Source organism: Pinus tabuliformis, chromosome 3_2 (genome assembly GCF_031772625.1).
Source record: "Pinus tabuliformis cultivar Carrire ecotype Pingquan chromosome 3_2, CPIR1, whole genome shotgun sequence".
Lineage (NCBI taxonomy): Eukaryota > Viridiplantae > Streptophyta > Pinopsida > Pinales > Pinaceae > Pinus > Pinus tabuliformis.
This window is the reverse complement of record NC_142302.1, coordinates 1,031,769,521-1,031,788,840: the sequence shown is the minus strand read 5'-3', so window position 1 is coordinate 1,031,788,840 and position 19,320 is coordinate 1,031,769,521. Positions and strand designations below refer to the sequence as shown.

The following is a 19,320-nucleotide window of genomic DNA, read 5'->3' as shown; positions in this document are numbered from 1 at the left end:
TCCTTTATCTTTCTAGGCCCTTGCCTACTCAGCCTGTTGTTGAGGTCTCGGTACCATTATCCGTTGCTTGGGGCGCCACCACTTACCATGGTGGCCAAGCAATGCCTGCACAGCTTCAGGGACCGCCTAACCAAGGCCAGCCATCTCACGTGCAAACACCCCAAGGGCAACAATGTTACAGCCAGTCTTACCCAGGGCAACCTGGGGACCCACAAGGACAACCCTATCAGGGACAACCTTCGGCCGCTGGTGGTCCGTCTTTCACTTATCTTACTCAACCTTCTGGTAATCCGGGGCAACCTGGTATTCAGCAAGGTTACCCGTCTGGGCAACCGGGACAACCTTATATCCAACAAGGTCAACCTAGTGTCCAGCAAGGTTATCCATCTGGACAAGCAGGAAAACCTTATATGCAACAAGGACAACCTGGAATCGAGCAAGGGTACCCTTCTGGGCAGGGCGGTCAGCCTTATGTGCAGCAAGGCCAACCCACTGCCCAGCCTAGTCATCCATCTGGACAAGTTGGTCAACCTCAGGGTCAACTGGCCGTCCAGCCCGCTCAACCATCTGTTCTGCAAGGACAACCCTCGGTTGTACAAGGACAATCTAATACCCAGCAAGCTCATCCTTCTGGGCAAACGGGTCCGTCCCAAACTCAACCAGGACAACCTTCCAGCTAGATGGTCCAAGCTCAACCTTTGCAAGGACATCCTTCTGGGCCCCAAACTCAAACTGGTCTTCAGATGCAAGGTGGGTTGCAATCCCAACCTTCTTACCAAGCCCAACCTGGTGACCAGGCTCAGTATGGAGCTCAACAATCGTATAGTTACCAGTAACCTCAAGGGAAAACTCAGTTGGCCCCGTATCAAAATTATCAACAAATGCAGGTCACCCCTTATCAGAATTATCAGCAACAGTATGTTGCTCCTGTAGGTCAAGTTTCTAATCCATGGGGTGCCGGGGGGCAGATCCAGAGTCAACCGTCTGGTTATGGACAGAACCCCTATGGTCAGAATCCCTATGGGCAGAACCCTTATGGGCCAAGCCCGTCCGGACAAAGTCCATGGGGGCAACCGCCACCTGGTTGGAACTCTGGTATTACCTCTTATCCACGGCAACAGATGTCCTTCAATCCTCAGTTACCTTTCTTAGCGACATTGGAACTACTAGATGTGTCCAAATTGACTAATGATCCTATTCTTCATAATCCATATTGGCCACCAGTTCCAACCAAAATACCCAGTGATTTCCCCAAATTCGATGGCAAAGCTGGAGAGGACCCTCAAGCCCATGTCATGACCTATCACCTTTGGTGCTCGTCAAACTCGTGGTTTGATGATTCCATCCGGCTCCGCCTTTTCCAAAGAACTCTCACCGGCTCGGCTGCTAAGTGGTACATTGAGTTGAATCGTGGATCCTTTCAAGATTTCAACTCGTTGGCAATGACATTTCTAACTCTCTTTCAGTTGCCCATTCGGTATGAGACAGGGACGCATCTCCTTACGTCTCTTAAACAGGACACGACCGCGCATATATCCAATCATATACATGAATGGAGACGGCGTCGTCATTTGATCAAGTTCTGGATTCCTGATCAGCTCCTAACCGATTGGTTTACAACCTCCTTTGTCCCTGCAATCGCGCGAGACATTGCTATGGGAGCTTGTGTAATTGAAGAGCAAGCTATCGTGCGTGCTCAGTACCTCGACTTAGTTTATTCTCAGTCGGGTACCTTATATGATTATTTGCCAGATGCCTTGAGACCCGAAACATCCAAAGCTCCGCCAAAGCCATCTGTTGACGGTGTTATTGGCTCTGTAAATGCATCTTCAAAGAAATCATTCGCGAACCCTAGGAAGAAAAAATCGAATGCTCCTAACGAAAACACTTCTCAGGGTCAATCTAATTCTGGAAACACTTTCAAGGTTAACGCCATCTAGTCCACCACGGTGGATAAATCCTCGAAAGGAAAGAAGAAAGGGAAAGCTAAGAATAAATCGGAGCAACCCAGACAGGACTCCCCTAAACCTCCACCCGAGGAAGGAGCCAAATGTAAACCTAAGTATCCTTGTCTTATCTGTGATGAGGATCACTATACTAAAGACTGCCCCAGGCGGTCCGAAGTTAGTCGATTGTTGAAAGGTGCTCCCGGGACTCCTTCTGTGCTTAAAGAACCTTTCCCCTCATAGCAAACTCAAATGGTGGCTGATCCATCACAACCCTCTTCTTCATTTGGCTCTCAAGTATTTATGGCTGGGACGATTCCCGTCCACATCACTACTCGGGAAAAATAATATCCGTCGCATGCCGGGAAAGAGCCTGAGGTCCCCTCCAGTGCTCCTCCATCCAGTTCTGGTCCACTCCATATCGAGAGACCTAGAAATGAGACGCCCATCCGAACCCCTCCAAAGGGTGTACTCTGGAAGTCTTCTTACAACCCTAATGCTCGTGCTGCAAAGCACTACAACATCGTTGAGGACTTAGCTCAGGCTCCGTCTGCTATGTCTGCCTTAGAAGTGCTCCAGAGCTGCCCCTCCCAGAGGAAGTCCTTGCTATCGGCCATTGGTGGCATAGACCTGGCTGACTCGGATCTGATTTCTTTTGACCTCGAAGGCCATACGCCGAGACTACCTCACCAAATCGCTTTCCTCATACAGGCCATCATCAACACTAAAAAGATTCATCGTATAGTCATTGATGAAGGTGCTTCGACTTGCATCATGTCTGTTGCCTATTGGAAAGATATTGGTTCTCCGACGCTGAGCCAGTCTCCTACAACATTGGAAGCCTTTGACGGAAGAGAGTCTCGTCCTTATGGTATCCTCCAACGGTTGCCCATCTCTTTGGAAGGGAAGATGGTCGAAGTGGAGGTCAAAGTTGTCGATGCTAATCTTACTTACAACCTTCTCCTCGGACGTAGCTGGACATACGTTATGCAAGTCGTGGCTTCGTCTCTTTTCCGTGTCATTCGTTTCCCTCATCAGGGGAAGATTGTCACCGTGGACCAACTCTCCTTCTTTGCCTCCTCTTCCGAAGGCAACGTGCGTTTCGTGGAGCATACCTCCAAATCATGTGAGAGTGTGAGAGCCGGACTCTTTATAGATCCCGCGCTGATGGGTGTCTTTTCCCTCCCACCTCCTAATATCGCTCCTATTAATATGATTTCCGTGCGCTCTGATCCCTGGGTCCTTCCTCCTACTAATCAGATAGAATCTTGGGGAGATATGATGCCGTTGAGTCCTACTGAGCTCAACTACGTTGAAATCGTGGCTGCATCGACTCCCCCTCCCAATCCTGCTCCTCCGAGCAAGGTTCCCGACTCATATGTTCATTCCCATTGGCTTGGAGATGACGCTACTTCAGATCCGTTAAAGGAAATATTTCCTTCCGATGAAGCCATTATCGAGACCATGTCTCTCGAGGAACCTCCTTGGTCTGATCATCACCACCGTTCCTCGTTTCTCCCTGCCCATCAGGAAATGATCACCTGTCTCGAATGGTTTGCTTCTTGTCTCCCATTTCAGCCCCTTCAAACACCTATTCAATTTTATCAAGTGTCCTCTGAAGGCAATATGGGAAAAATTACGTAGACCCAACCCATCGACATCTCTGCGAAACCAGGGATTGTCGAGCATATTCACATTGGAGTCACTTGTACTCTAGAGGAAATTAAGCTCTACACCGATCTTTTTCGCGAATTTCGTGATGTCTTCGCTTGGTCCTACGAAGAAATGCCCGGAATTGACCCTAGCATAGTGGTGCATGAGATACCTACATATCTGGGTGCTAAGCCTGTTCGTCAACATCTACACCCCATGCACCCCCGAAAGGCTACAACCATTAAAGCGGAAGTTGAAAATCTTCTCAAGGCTGGTTTCATTTGCCCCATTCCACTTACGGATTGAGTTTCTAATATTGTCCTTGTGAACAAAAAGCAGGGTACCATTCGAGTCTGTGTTGATTACCGTGACATCAACCGGGCCTGTCCTAAGGATAACTTCCCCACACCCTTCATTGATCAGCTCATTGATGAGTGTGTAGGGAGCGAAATCTATTTATTTATGGACAGTTTTTCTGGGTATAACCAGATCAATATTGCGCCCGCTGATTAGCATAAGACTGCCTTTATCTATCCTTGGGGCACTTTTGCTTACAAAAAGCTCCCTTTCGGTTTGAAGAACGCCGGTACTACCTTCCAATGTGCAATTTCCTATGATTTTCATGACATCCGTCACATTGTACAACCGCACCTGGATGATCTGCCAACTCATTCAGTCAAACGCCAGGACCACCCTTCTCATCTTCGTGAAATCTTTCTCCGTTGTCGACACTACCGCATTAGGCTTAATCCTCATAAATGTGTCTTCTGTGTTGAATCAAGCAGACTACTCGGGTTTATCGTCACCCGAGAGGGCATCCGTCTGGATCCCCTTAAAGTCGAAGCTATTGTGAATCTTCCTCCCCCTGCTTCTTTGCAACAATTGCAGAGCTTGCAGGGCAAAGCAAATTTCCTAAGATGATTCGTTCCGAACTATGCCGAAGTGGCTAAAGGCTTTACACGGTTATTGAAGCGAGATACCCCTTTTCATTTGGATGCTATCACTCAAGAGTCTTTCGAGCATCTCAAGGGTCTCCTTGTTTCTGCTCCATTATTGCGTCCTCTAAATTACCATCGCGATTATACTCTGTATTTGGCCGCCGCCGATACCACTATCAGCATGGTTCTCATGCAAGACGATGATGATGACACTAAGCACGTCATATATTACCTCAGCCGCAACCTTTTAGACATGGAAACTCGATATGCTTACATCGAGAAGTTGGCATTGGCCGCCGTTTGTGCCGTCCAACATTTCCGACATTATATCTTGTTGTGCACCACGACCTTGATTTCTGATTGCAACCCGATGACGTACATTTTGTCACGTCAGTTTCTGGGGGGAAAATACTCAAAGTGGATCGTCATCCTCCAAGAGTTTGACTTGGAATTCACTGCTGCCAAGTCTAAGAAGTCCCTGGTCTTTGCTGAGTTACTTTGCTCTTTGCCATCTCCTTCTGCACCCTCTCACTCAGAGGACCATATCCCGGACGAAACTCTATTTCTGATCAGCACCCTCGATCCCTGGTACGGGGATATTATTGTATATTTGCAGACATCCTCTTTCCGTCCCACTGTATCCAAGGATGCTCGGCGATGGATCCTTCATCAGTCTCAACCCTACCGTATCATCGGGGACAAGCTGTACCGTCTCGGTGTTGACTCCATCCTCCGCCAATGTCTAACTCTCGAGGAAGCTGAGCGAGTCCTGAATGGCTGCTACTCTGGCGCCTGTGGTGGTCACATGTCTGGATATGCCACAACTCAAAAAATCCTCCGCTTCGGTTATTTCTGGCCCTCCATTTTTAAGGATTGCATTCTTGCCATCCGTTCATGTCATGCATGCCAGATATACCAGCGGAAGATGCGTGTGCCACCAGCTCCGCTACACCCTGTTGTCACCGTTGGCCCTTTTGCAAAATGGGGCATTGATTATACGACCTGTAACCCTCGCTCGGCCGGGGGGCATGGGTTTATTATCGTTGCCATCGATTACTTTACAAAATGGGCCGAGGCGATGCCCACATTAACTGAAGACGGTCACACAGTGGCGCAGTTTTTGTTCAACCATGTTATTTCACGGTTCGGAGTTCCTCAGGCCATCATCACGGATCACGGGAAGCATTTCCGTAATCACATGATGACCAAACTGACAACCCAACTAGGCTTACGACATGATAGTTCAACCCCATACTATCCTCAGTCCAATGGCCAGGTTGAAGCCGTTAACAAGATTTTGGTTATGATGCTTCAACGTACCATTGGCATGCATAAGTCTAATTGGAATTTGATGATGTTTCCCGCCTTGTGGGCCTACCGAACCTCTGTGAAGGATGCCACCGGTTTCACTCCATTTCAACTAGTTTACAGACTAGAGGGTACCCTTCCTATCGAATGCGAAATCCCTTCGTTAAAATTGGCCGTCAAGTTGCTTCCCAACACTACTCCGGTAGAGGAACGTCTTCTTTACCTAGAACGGTTGGACGAGACCCGTCGCCTAGCCTCTCTAGCTATCGAAGCACAAAAGAAGAGAATTAAAATTCACTTCGACCATACCATCCATCCTCGTTTCTTTGTTGAGGGAGATTTAGTCTTGCTATACGATCAAGCAAATGACAAGCTGGGGGTAGGCAAACTCGAGCCCATGTGGCTAGGCCCTTATATTGTAAAGAGAGTTTTGCAGAAGGGGGCATATGATCTAGTTGACTACGAAGGTAATCCTCTCGATAAGCCCCGCAATGGGCTGTACTTGAAAAAGTACTATGCATGATTCCATGCACTTCGGTTTGTACATGTGTGTGTTTTAGCAAGTGCCTTGTGTGTGTGTTATCATGTTTTTGGCTTGGTGTGAATGCATGATTGCCGCTCATTGCGTCTTTAGCTTCCTGTGCAGATGTCTGGTGCACCTTATGTTGGTTTCGCTGACGGTGCCTGTCGCAGCACTCGCAATTTGTCTTCTGCGGCGTGGGTGATCTACGATCCTCACGGTGAGTTGATAGATCTTCAAGGTGTGTGTTTAGGCTGTATTACAAACAATGTCGTTGAATATAGTGCTGTGATTGAATTATTAGCCGAGGCAATTAATCTCAATATTCATACATTGGTTGTTAACCTAGACTCTCAACTTGTCATCCATTAGCTCAATGGGCGATATTCCGTCAGAGACCGTCACATTTTAAGGTTGTATTTACGTGTTAAATTGTTAGAGAGGAATTTTGATTTCATTACATATCAGCATATTCCACGAAGATTAAACACATTATCTTATGCATTGGCTAATCATGTATTAGATAGACATTTGCGTAACATATAATCAAAACATCATACAAGCAAGCACATAAAAGCACAATAATAAACCATAGGAATATGTATATATATATATATCGTGTGGCGCACCAAGGCGCTCAAAAATAAGTGTACATGTCTAGATAGGGCTTGTGTTCTCTATACATCTGAGACACACGTCTCTCAAAAAATCACCAGTAGGAAATAAAGACCTAGATATCTACTGTGGCGGGTTGTGCTCCCTATAATCCACCGCCGCTCGTGCCACCTGCCTCAAAAGGCAGTGCATCATAGGTTCTATTCCCACTGTATGGATTTGAGATGCTATGGGGACCTCCTCTATCCCTTGGTAATCTGGAATCCCTGACAGCAAGCCCTCGAGGTTCCGTATCATGGTCTCCATCGTATAATCTCCCGTAGGAGCTAGGTCTAGAGCTCCAATGCCCTGCGCATCCCTCTGCGCCTCTGGGGCCAGGCCAAGGGGTTTCGTCGGTCCTACATCTGCATACCATAGCGTTCGTCATTAGGACATGTACATGAAAAAATAAAAAACATCACAAAAATAAAAAATCAAAAAATGAGATCAAGTGTCTTACCACCGTCATCCCACTGCTCTCCGGCAGGCAGCGGCATGTCTGGATCTCCGCGGAAGTCTAGGCCAGCATACGGCCAGTCCTCCACAAAAATAGTCTGCCGCTCCAACCACTCTCGGAAGTATACCCCCCATGCCACTGGTCGACCGCCACCTCCTCGTGGCATGACATGGCCCCATCGTGTGGCCCTCGTCTCACGAGGGCCTCTAGGTGGGTCCACGACCATATCCTGCAGTTGCAATGCTGGCACCCACTCCAGCATGAGCGGGAGTAAGATCGATCCATAGCCAAACTACTTCGACTCACCACGACGACAGTTGGTCAGTTGTCTCTTCATGTTTGCCGCTACTGCCCCTGCCCAGTTAAATATGGTAGGATTCAAGCATTCGAGAGCCAGTCAAAGATGGGTCTTCGAGGCCTCATGTTGGGCTTGGGAGCCCGCTGCCCGAGTCACCATGAAGAGCATAGTTCGAAGGATGATGTCCTCCACTGTAGGAATTGTTATCTTCCCGCTCCGCGACTTGCGTGCCTGTGGGCACACCTGAGCCATCAGCATGTCTAGGGTATCACCACCAGGTCGCTGCCCCTCCAGAATAGGCATCTCACCTCGACGTGACAACCCGGTCAAAAAACAGATGTCTGTGTAATCAAACTCGATGTCTCGGCCTCGGATAACGAACTTCCCATCAGTGGGATTCCATGCTCTGATCAAGAGTTCCAGAAGGTCAGGCTGTGCTCGTAGGCGTGGAGTTAAGAAAAATTTAAGCAACTCGCACCCCCGCAATGCATTTCAGCACCCAGCATCGGCAAAAGCCGCTATGTCCTCGTTATCATGAGCGCGTTCCTGCCAAATGAACGCCATTATACCCTGCATGATCAAAAAATTTCATTAGGGCCCTGCTCATAAAGTTTCACACATTAATTTTATTAAAAAACTTGTTGCTCGGCGTCAGCATGACTGTTTTTAAAACAATCGCGCTGATAATGGGTGCCTTTGATATTTTTTCCAGGTCAGCGCGGAAGTACATCACTCTTCCGCGCTGATCCAGGAGTGGCCTGTGGAAGTTTTTTTTCGATCAGCGCAGACCCGATAGGGAAATCCGCGCTGACCGAGAGCGGAATGCGTTTCAAAAAATCCACTCAAGTAGCCACTTCCCACTGTTAAAATGCAGGAAAAAGACTTCAAAATGGGGCGTAAGGCAAGATGTACCTACCTGGAATTGACTTCAGGATGGATGATGCACGTACGAGGTGGAATTTCGCCCGTCAACCTCACAGCTCCAAGTCGCTCTCCAAAGCTCCAAATGGTAACAATGGTAAAAATTTTGTTTACCCTCCTATTTATGGTAAATTTTGAAAACTTAAATATTATTTTTCATAAATATGGGTTTTTTATGATGGTTTTTACCATATGCTTGGTTCCGATATAGTTTTACTATGTTTTTATGGATATTGTCTATATTATTTCGAACAGGTTTACGCGTGCGGTGTTCCTTGTGCAGGATTTCAGCTGGTGGAATTACGACAGTTCTATACGCACTTGATCTCGAAACGTCGTCTTTAAGCTCTTTTTCGACGTGAAAAGATAGCCGAGTCTCCCTCTCGACTCGTTAAAAGAAGTGAGAGGCGGTCGCCTTTAAGCTCTTTTTTCGACCGTTTAAACTTAAAAAGATCGCTGGGTTTTTGTCGTTTCAAACTCGTTATTGGCTACAAAATGGCGTGCTTCTGACTGCTTTTCTACTTTTTCGGGTCAAAGTCACTACTTACGAAAAGTACTCCTCGATCATACTGGTCGGGCGGTTCTTTCGAGCATCGTTTTATACTTTTTCGAGCTCGAGAGACACAACTTTACGAAAAAGGACCCCCCTGGAGTTCACTTTTCTGCTGTCTTTTCAGACTCTCTAAATAGGAAAAGACGCCGAGTTCTTCCTTTTTCAGACTCGTTAAAACTTAATGACATCGGATTCTGTCGAAATGACGCCTTTCAAGCATATGCTATCCCCGTCAAGCTTGTCATCAAAAAATAATCGGGGTACTCGCCAGCAATGGTGGGGAAATGGAACCACAATCATTGTCGTGTCGGCAATATGTTGCTCTTGAACATGGCACTTGTCCGCATTCGTGTCTGGGTGGGAACCTCTCATCTTGTTTTTACACTGGCCTCCGTATGTTTGGGTTATCCTGTTTGACCTCTCATCTGCTCATTGCCTTGTCGCCATGACCCCTGATCATTTAATGTCAAATACTGCCAAGTCCATTGTTGTGTCGCCGATATGTTCAAGAGAAGTTGACCTCTGCAAGAATACTCAACCTCCCTCTGATACCTCACACGAAATATCTTATCCTTCTCTGTCTCATTTCGATGATGTGGGAAACATTATGGCCCACCTTCGATCAAGGTCACTTCCTGTCGACTTCGGCTCATTATCCAGGAGGTTGACCTCGAGACTCCCTTCAGGTGCCTTGGAGCCTGCATGCCTCAATGGCAGGTTCTTCGTGTTTGACGCGAGTTTTTCATCATTGGCCTCCGATCGAATGATTCTGCGGGTGCTCGATGCCAGCTCACTGATTCGCAAGCTGTAGATTGTACCTATAGTACCTTGAGGACCATTGTCATTATTGGTGGTACCTCTCGTGTCTGTTAACAGTTTTCATCATTGACTGGTAATCAGACGATGTTCTGGCATGTTCGACTTCAACTCCTATATTCGCATGCTTGAACTTGTACTTTGTTCGGGTTGAGATGGAGCACAAGACCCTGGATTTTGTCTATTGAGATCTAGGTTGCGATTTTGTGGATTATTATGATCATTACATGACTCATTGATGGATGGTTGCACCCATACCTGAGTCTTCATGGATGGCTGCCCCCATACCTTTACTATCATCACGGTCTCATTAGCTGGGTGGCTGCGTCCATACCACAAACCTCTTTCGTATGTCTTTTGGATGGTTGCGCCCATGCCTAGACTACATGTAATTGATTATCAGAGATATCAGTTGTACTTGCGTTCAGGTTCTTCCTGGTGGTGTTCTAGTTTAGTTGGTTTCATAAAGCATTTCACCCCTCCCACTCTCTCGGGCTTCATGCTTTAGGGGGCATCTGTTACACAGTAATTTGTCAATGTCTTCCTACCAGTCTTCCTACTCTGTCATGAGTCCAAATCATCCATGCTCATGCTCTCTAACGTTGCCAAATGACCCACTTTGCCAAAGTTTTTGCTATCATTGCGACTGTTGTAAAAATAAACGCGCTGATGAGCACTCCAAAATAGACCGAACGTGCTACCAGCGCGGAAGTACACGTGATTCCCGCGATGGTCGAATTTCATGAGACAATGTGTCTGTTACTTATATTTAATCGCGCTGACATGACTTTCTTGGTTATTCAGTAGCGATTTCAGCGCTCTAGTGCAGTTATGCACCCGCGATGATCCAGTTTGGGCGAGTTTGTTCTAACAGCCGGCCTTCCAGATGACTCCAGACCTGGTTGTTGGCCTTGTAAATGTCGCCCTCCCTTCTCTGGCATGTCTGTTTCGTCATTTGAGCCACCTTCCTTGGAGATAAGCTCATCCTCCCACCATTCATGGAGACTCCTTCTCCTATTTAAGTCTCCACCATTGCCATGAGCTGCTAGTTTGGAATTCATAGTGTTTGGAGTGTTGCTGATAGTGTGTGAGCTTGATAGGTAGCTGGTGTGACAAGTGTGGGATTGTTAGAGAGCTTAAGGAAGGTTGTGAAGTGTTTTGATCTTGTGTAAACTTGTGTGAGAGAGAGTTTTGTCTTGGGAGATCTACCTTCAAGGGTGAATGCTTGAGGGGCTTGCTGGCTGGACCCTCTTGAGAAGGATTTGACGTCAGAACTATGGTTGTATTCTTCTTTGTTTATCAATAATAGACGACTATCATTATGGTTCCACTCTTATTGTCTTTATTATGGTGTTTGAGTCATATCCTTTCTGACTGATATGTAGTTGCATTTATTGGATTTTATGCTCTTGTTTGTATCGTTCTTTGCATGTGCAGGTGTCCGTGCACGAGGATCGTGAGGATTGTGACCAGCCAGGGCAAAGGAACGAGAGCATCAACTCTTCTACAAGTACTAGCGTTGGAATCCAGGTAGGCCTTCATCATTGGTCTTTCATTTGCAATTAGGAACCTGCGTGTTAGCGTTGTTTGATTGTTGCTAGACCCTATTTGGACTAGTAGGGATCGCCTCTGTCCGCAGAGGGGATTTACCTCCACAACATGGGGTTTGGGGCAGTGCCCCAGAAAATTTTGGTTTTGGACCCTATGTTAGGTTGACTGGACCCACCTATGTTTTTGTGCATTATTTTCACACATGTTTTTGGATGTGATGGTTTTTCGGTCTGTGCTATTGGATGCGTCAGCTTGTATAAATATGTATTGTAACATTGAAAGGAACATAATGAAAAATCAAGCTGGTAGTCCCGGTTTTTGGATCCAGGGGAAAATCTTTGTGTATATGAGTTTATGTGTTATGCTCTCGCATTGTTTATTTTCTATGTTTTAGAATTCGTATGCAGGTAATTTCTGTACGGGGTTAAAATCTATATCTATGACAGACTTGATTCCTGGGAGGTGCTCACATCTTCTTTTAAATTCCAATATGTGACTGAGGGAATCTTCCATAATGATATGCAAGGATGGAGATTAGGGGAAACCTTGGTGAAGGCCTTGCAAGGCATGAAAAAACCCAACCACTCTCCGACTAACAAGGGGGAAATTTTGGTGCAATTTTATGCAAAGAGAAACCAAATGAATCAATTTAGCATCAAGACAAATTTTGTCATCACCTTAAATAGGAATTCATGACTCACTCTATTAAAGTCATTTTCCATGTCAAGTTTGACAATCATGCCTTCGTATCCCTGATTTTAACTAGAATTGACAGTCTTTTGAATAAGAATGATTTATCATTTTCCTCTCATGCACAAAATATCCTTGATTTTTCGATATTATTTTTGGAAGAAAGGGCTTAAGTCTTCTGGAAAAAATCTTAGAAATCACTTTATATGAAACATTACAAAGCAAAAATGGGTCTGAATATTGAAAAAAAAGTAGGGCTTGATTATTTGGGAATCAACAAAGAAAGATTTAATTTCAGCCCCTATGCAATTATTCTTAAAAGTGTAACCCACCATTATGAAAACATCAAGTCTTATTATCTCCCAAAACTAATGTTTGTAGTGGGTAAAAAAACTCTTTGGTCTTGAAGCTTTATCTGAGTTGAAAGGAGAATACTTCTTGATATATTTCCTTGTCCGTGGGCTCTTTTACCAAAGCAAGGTTATTCTCCTAAGATACAGATTCCAGAATATGTTCCAACATTGATAATCCAGCTCCAGAGTTGCCCGCGGATTTGGTGTTGTACAAATCACTAAAGCGATGGACCACCTCCTCCTTGATTTAAGCAAAACCTAATGTTTTAGTATCTATTTTTGTTATCTCTTTGATGTTATTTTTCTAGATTAGGTTCTTTGCTTGTTAATGAAAATATTTTGTATTTATATCTCCTTACTTTAAGTAAATACTTTGGGACTTTAAACACCGAATTTCCTCTACCACTTGTATTGCTTTATGATAATTTGGAAATTCTTCCCTTTATTCCTTAGGTAGGTCATTTTTCATAGGGCCATCCTCTATATTAGATTGTATAATTTCCATTCTCTTTTCATGTGCCAGTATCTCTGATTGTCTCTCTATCTATTTTTCTTGATCCTGCTTTTTTAATGTGATTTTTAATCACTTGATGTTTTGTTCCCGAGTCATCACTCGGTTTCACATTATCCATTCAATTCGGATTTTCTTTACCAGATCACTGAAGCCCATTGTTCATCCCCATATTGGATAATAACATAAGGGAAGGGGCTTAAAATCAATATTTTCACTAATTTCAAGAAAAATGGTATGTGATTTGAAATATTTCAAGGAAGGATTCAAAAACAGAGCAATATATTTTAAGACAAGAGTGAGTGTGCTATTAAGAATCTGTATAAATGAGTAGCAATATAATACAATCCATAATTTTTTTTCTCTAAGTAAATTTTTTGGAGGAATTTTTTATATCCAAAAAATTTAATTTTTTCATGACATCTTCCAAATTTTTTGAAACTAATCTCTAACTTAAGATCCCCTTTTCTTTTCCCACGAATGTTATTTGATATAGATATGAATAAATATGGTAGAAAACTAGTGGGTGGACAACCAATGATCAAGCAACCTGAGGAATGATTTATCCCATAGGGTGGACACACCACCCAAAGCTTACTCTTTAACTAATAGAAAGAATCCCACTGTCATTCCAAATCTTATGTTGTTTTTGAAGGATATCTTGATCCCCCATTTTTGTCTCCTAGAGTAGAAGAACTAAGGGTTATTCTTTATTTATTGATGAAGTCATATTCTTCAATATTTTTTCCAATGATAATACCCTACAACTCTAGGAGATAACCTTCATTAATTATTGCATGTATGGTTTGCCCCTTGCTAAGGGGCAGAGTCTCCTCCTTTTCTGGTGTTCCTCTAGCCTTTGAGTTTTGGATATAGAATCCATTGAGTGCCCATTTGTTTATATTTCTCTATTTTCTCCAATCTCACCTCTCTATTTGTCTTTCGACCTACTTTTATTGGGGCCTCTCTAGATATTTTTCCTTCTCGTCCTCTGATTTTTTGCTTTCCGAACTTAGAAAATACAACCCCATCATGGTGTTTTTAGCAAAGAAGAATTCTTCCTCCTTTGTAGAAGACTCCACGATCCATTGTGTTGGAATCATATATTCTTCTAACGATGGAATATTTTCATTAATTTTATTTGGATCTAGATCTGATACCAACTTTTGATCATTCTCTTATGAGGAGGGGTTATTTTGTGGAATTTCCCCTTCTTCATACACCATATTTAATGCCTCGTAATTTTTAGTATTCTTTTTCTTCCCTTTTTTGGTTTGTTTCCTTTTGTTCCCCTTATCTTCACCCTTTGCGAGGAACATAATCCTTGCAACTGGTTTAGGATTGCATTTTGATTTGTACATTGCAAAATTCTTTACAAGGAACAAATTGTGATTTTTCACTATAGGTAAGGGTAATGTTGTGACGAGATGTAGAGTTCGAGTTTGATCCAAAATATAATGGGGGTCAACTACTAAGTTGTGTTAAAGGGGGGACACAATGCAACAAAGGAAAATATCAAGCATACCTACATGAAATTGGGTATGGAATGGCATCCTGACAAGAATCCCTTTAAATTCCTTGACTATGGAGAAGTTGGACATTTTTTGTCCATGTTCCCTTACAAAGAAAGGACAAAAAATGAATATGATTAGAAATCTAGAGGAAAATCTCAAAAACATGAGAAGAAGAATCTCTCTCAGTAAAAGGGACTCTACTCCAAAGAGGATAGATCAACACCAGAATCAAACAATGAAAACTCCTCTCAGGATGATTCAAATGAATATCTACTCATCGCATTTGGAGCAGACTCCAAGAAACAAAATATTACAAACTATGAAGAGGAAGAAGTAGGAATAATGGAATTTGAAGGTGTTGATGGTGCTGAACCCGCCAACATGTCAGGGGATTTCCCTGGTAAGAAGTCCCAACTATACCTCAGACCATTTGGAGTAGGATTCCTAATAGTGGTTAGTAAAGTTATTCCTTGACTATGATAGCGCGCAAAGGTAAGAAAGATATCCTTGTCGGAAGCAAGTGTGTGACCTTGCAGCGAGTCAAGAGAGATGCATGGGGAGGTTCTATCACATGGAAGGGGAAACGAAGTGTGTCCCTTAGAAGCCTGCAATAGTATGCAACTTGAAAGGAACACAAGAGTTGGATGACATCACAAAATGGAAAGCAGAATAGTCGACAATCCAAATTCATGAGTTAAACCAACAACAAGCTTCAATAAGATTCATACAATCACATACATAATATTCCATACATCAATTCAAAAGTAAAACTACATACATTGCTAAAAGTAACCAGAATAGTCGAACTACAATAACAAGATATGCATGAAACATGTTGGCTCTATTATATTATATAAAGTGAAAGTTTGATCCATACATACAACAATGACAACCACTAGCCCCAATGGTGGAACATTACGGTCAACACCGCCTGCTCCTCCAAAGAGACATAATTTCTCTACATAGTGGAGAAGCCAAGGCTCATCACAATACTCTCCAAGCCCTCTCTAAGCAATGCCTAGCAAAATCTTGGTTTCTAAAATCCTGTTCTATGAGTTATGAGGTTCTATTTATAACAAAGGGTGGGGTGACCCTTGACATTCCATTTTGTGACTCTTGGACTACCCTCATGGCTCTTCAACTTCATTACATAACTCTTTACATTACATATGACGATTTGTATTCCATTAATGACACTTGGAATTTCACTTTACATCATGCTTACAAAAATGATACATTTTCCACATATATCCATGTGGGACAAAATTGGCTTGAGTCAGCCAGCTAAGAAAACACTAAGACTCAGATGGCTTTGGAATAACCAACTCATCAACCTCCTCTCTATGATCCTCGACGTAGAATTGATGCCATTCTTGGTAGTGCACAATAGTGTCCTCGTACTCTTCGGTGATTTCCTTCTAGAAACAAACTCTTGCCTCCATAGCTACCAGGTATACTGATTTGGAACCTTGGTCCAACTCGTCTTATAACGTGCACAGCTTAGTCCTGAGCAAGGCTGGACTGGCGATGTACATTTGCATGTTATCTGCACTAGTGGTTGTGAGAATCCACTGATCAAAGTATGCATTGAGCTCCAATATGACTTGGTTCTTATCTTTAGCCTTGGTGAGCGTACCAATCGACAGGGTGTCATACTTTATCACCACGACATCCAAACTCTTGTACAACCATGTATATGAAGCCTCAACACTAGTGATGAGTAGCGAGAGTTCCTCATAGTTCTGGATTAGACTCCAGATGCATGCTTTATCCAACTCTACCTACATCTTCATTATCTTTTGCAAGTGAAGTGGGGCTCCCTTGTACCTCATTGTCCATGTTTGTATATGATCAACTATGACATGTATACCTGTGAGCGTTCATGTTATCTTGGTGCAGCGCTGCTGATGACCATGTAGATGGAAAAATACTTTGTGCATCATGACAAACCTGTCATACAATCTCCGCGTGACTATCTCAAGAATCGATACTTCAGCAAGTATGGCCATCTTCATCTCTGCTCTGGCATATCCTATTGATTGTTCCTCTCTCTGCTTGGCTGCTTGCAACTCATTAACCATGCACTCATTTTCTTCTATCAAGAACTTAACACTCGAGCTCATGGCTTTGGCATAGTCCTTTGTAGCACCGACCAAGGCAGCATCAACCATCTCTGTGCTTTCAACAATCTTCCTTTTGCCTTTGTCCTGCACGGGTTTATTGCTGTTGTTGTTGTTTCTCCCTATGGTGTTGTTGCCTGGAGCACTGCTAGCCACTCTACTACAATGCTAATGGTTCATTGAGCCTAGAGGAGTTATAACAATATATCCATGGGTCTTCCTCAATCCAATTACATGCCCTCTAGATACAAGAATAGTACACTCTCACATAGTGGTCCTTGCATAAACCATGTGGGTCGTAAGGGTTGAAACTATTGGTGCTGAACTTAAACTTCTTGAAGTCTACCACCTCGACATCTGCTTGCTTCAAACTCTTAATCATGTACAACCTAATTAACACAAGAAGCATAGCCCATGGTGCCTTCCTCTTACTGTGCTGTCCAGTTGATAACCTTGTGGAGATGTGGTACACAACCTCCTGCATGACCAAATTGTCCATGGAAAACCTCAGATACACATGCAAGGCTTTCTCCACACTCTAAATCCTGATGAAGGTGCCTTCAGGTGAGGTGTACCAATCTGTAATGTTAAAAAATACCTTCATTGTTGCCTGGTACATGCAGGGCAGATCTTGTTCAAATATCATCATGTACAGAGGGGCGATGAAATTTTCAGATATTCTAGCCATGACTCCTTGGTAGTTACAATCTGAGAGCAACCTGCAATATACATTCACAACACTCTCTAAAGGTGTCCATGCCAAACCCATGCCAGGAAACTATTGACAAGCACAGATTGCATTAAGTAAGTAGGAAAACATGAAGAATCTTGCTTGTTGATCCTTGGGTGGACTTTGAGCATTTCATAGATGCACTTTCAACTTGAGAGCCTACATGTTGGACTAGTTTAATGGTTTTCCTTCACTTTCCAACGGATCCAACATAGCAGCCCAACTTTGCGGGAAGGTATCTGTACTCCCTTGGCCATATAAGCGACATACGAAGATGACCAAGAATTAGTATGCCTTCCTGAGTGTCTTCGTCCTGTATATCTAGTTAGGCATCATCCTGAAATTTGTGGGCTCCTTTACTCAATTCTTCAAGATATCTCTTGTGTTCGTGCTGCTATTAGGAGTGTATAATAGTGCAACCATCTTGCTCACTAAAAATGGAAAATGATATATCTTCTAATAATCCTCCATCCTAAAGGAAGCGAGCCTTGCTCCACTAACACTTCTCAGTATCATTGTGTTAGGATCAATGTGTGAGACAATCCAATGGATCACATTTGCGCAAGGGAACACAGGAAGCCTACATGAAACCTTATATAATCCTGACTTTTGGATGTTCATATAGACCTGTTGATCCTCCAGATTCTCCTCAAAGCTACTTGAGAAAATGGTGTTGATGTCTTTCCATGTGATCTTGATGTCTTTCTCGATGAACAGGTGTGTGTATATGTACATGGGAAAGCACATAGACCTCTGTTCAATCACGTCCCCAATACTACTTTTAATTGTCTTTCGATCCAAATCTCTTGGAGGCCATGATACCTGTACTACTAAGAAGTTGCTCAAAAAAATATGGTACCTAGAGATAACAAAGAAACTCATGGCAAGAAAATGTCAAATAAAAACATCAAACAACTTCAAGAAACATTCAGGCAACAAACTAGTGACTATTGGGAAATATTGCACAACACTAAATTTTGGAAGCGGGGAGATTGTCAGCTGGATCTGCGCATTGCACAGTCCCACTTGCCAGTGAGGCTGACTACTGGTTGGATCTGTGCAATGCGAAGTCCAATGAGTCTGACTGCTCACTGAAACTGCGCAATGCATAAAACAATTAGGCTGGGTTGTTGGCTAGAGCTGCGCATTGTGCAATTCCAGTGGAAAGGACTAGGCTCTTCCTCCCAGGATTTCATAGAGCATAATTGAGAGATAGTGTGGGAAACCTCTGTGAAATTCCTGGAGGCATGGTGGAGCCTTAACTGCCAGGAATGCACAGAGCATGTTGGGAAAGACAAGATTCAAACCAAGCCAGCCTGGATCTGCCCAATGGAAACCTGAAAACACAAAGGAGTGAATGTGTGTGTGAAGCTAGTGCAGATTTGAGTGAAATAAACATGCATGTTGTTATCTCAAAATCAGGCCCTAGAAGGCTGCAGACCAGGAAGACTTCAAGTAACTATTTCAGACCAACCTTTTAGCTAAGGCTTAGCCTCCTTAGCATGAGAGGGCTCTCTCAAAGGATTTAAGGCTTGTGATTATAATTGAGATGGCTAACTCTTTATGAAACAAATAGGAAATGAGGCTGGCAAAATCTAAATTAACAAGCATCCATTGGGCTCATGGAGTCTTATGTCATTTAGCATTAACAGTGAATTGGCTTTGCAATAAAATCAAGGCATTCAGACTTCAATATATATAAGGTACAACAGACACAAAAGGGACAATATATGAGCATATGAAAGAAATTAGAACACTGCAAGTGATTTCTAACTAATCAAGTACTC

General features: G+C 43.6%; 1 pseudogene; it reads right to left on the bottom strand.

The window, feature by feature from the left end:
* LOC149184112 (uncharacterized) overlaps positions 1 to 16,854 on the bottom strand; it is an 87,846-nt pseudogene extending 70,992 nt beyond the window's left edge.
* Positions 16,855 to 19,320: the final 2,466 nt, after the last annotated feature.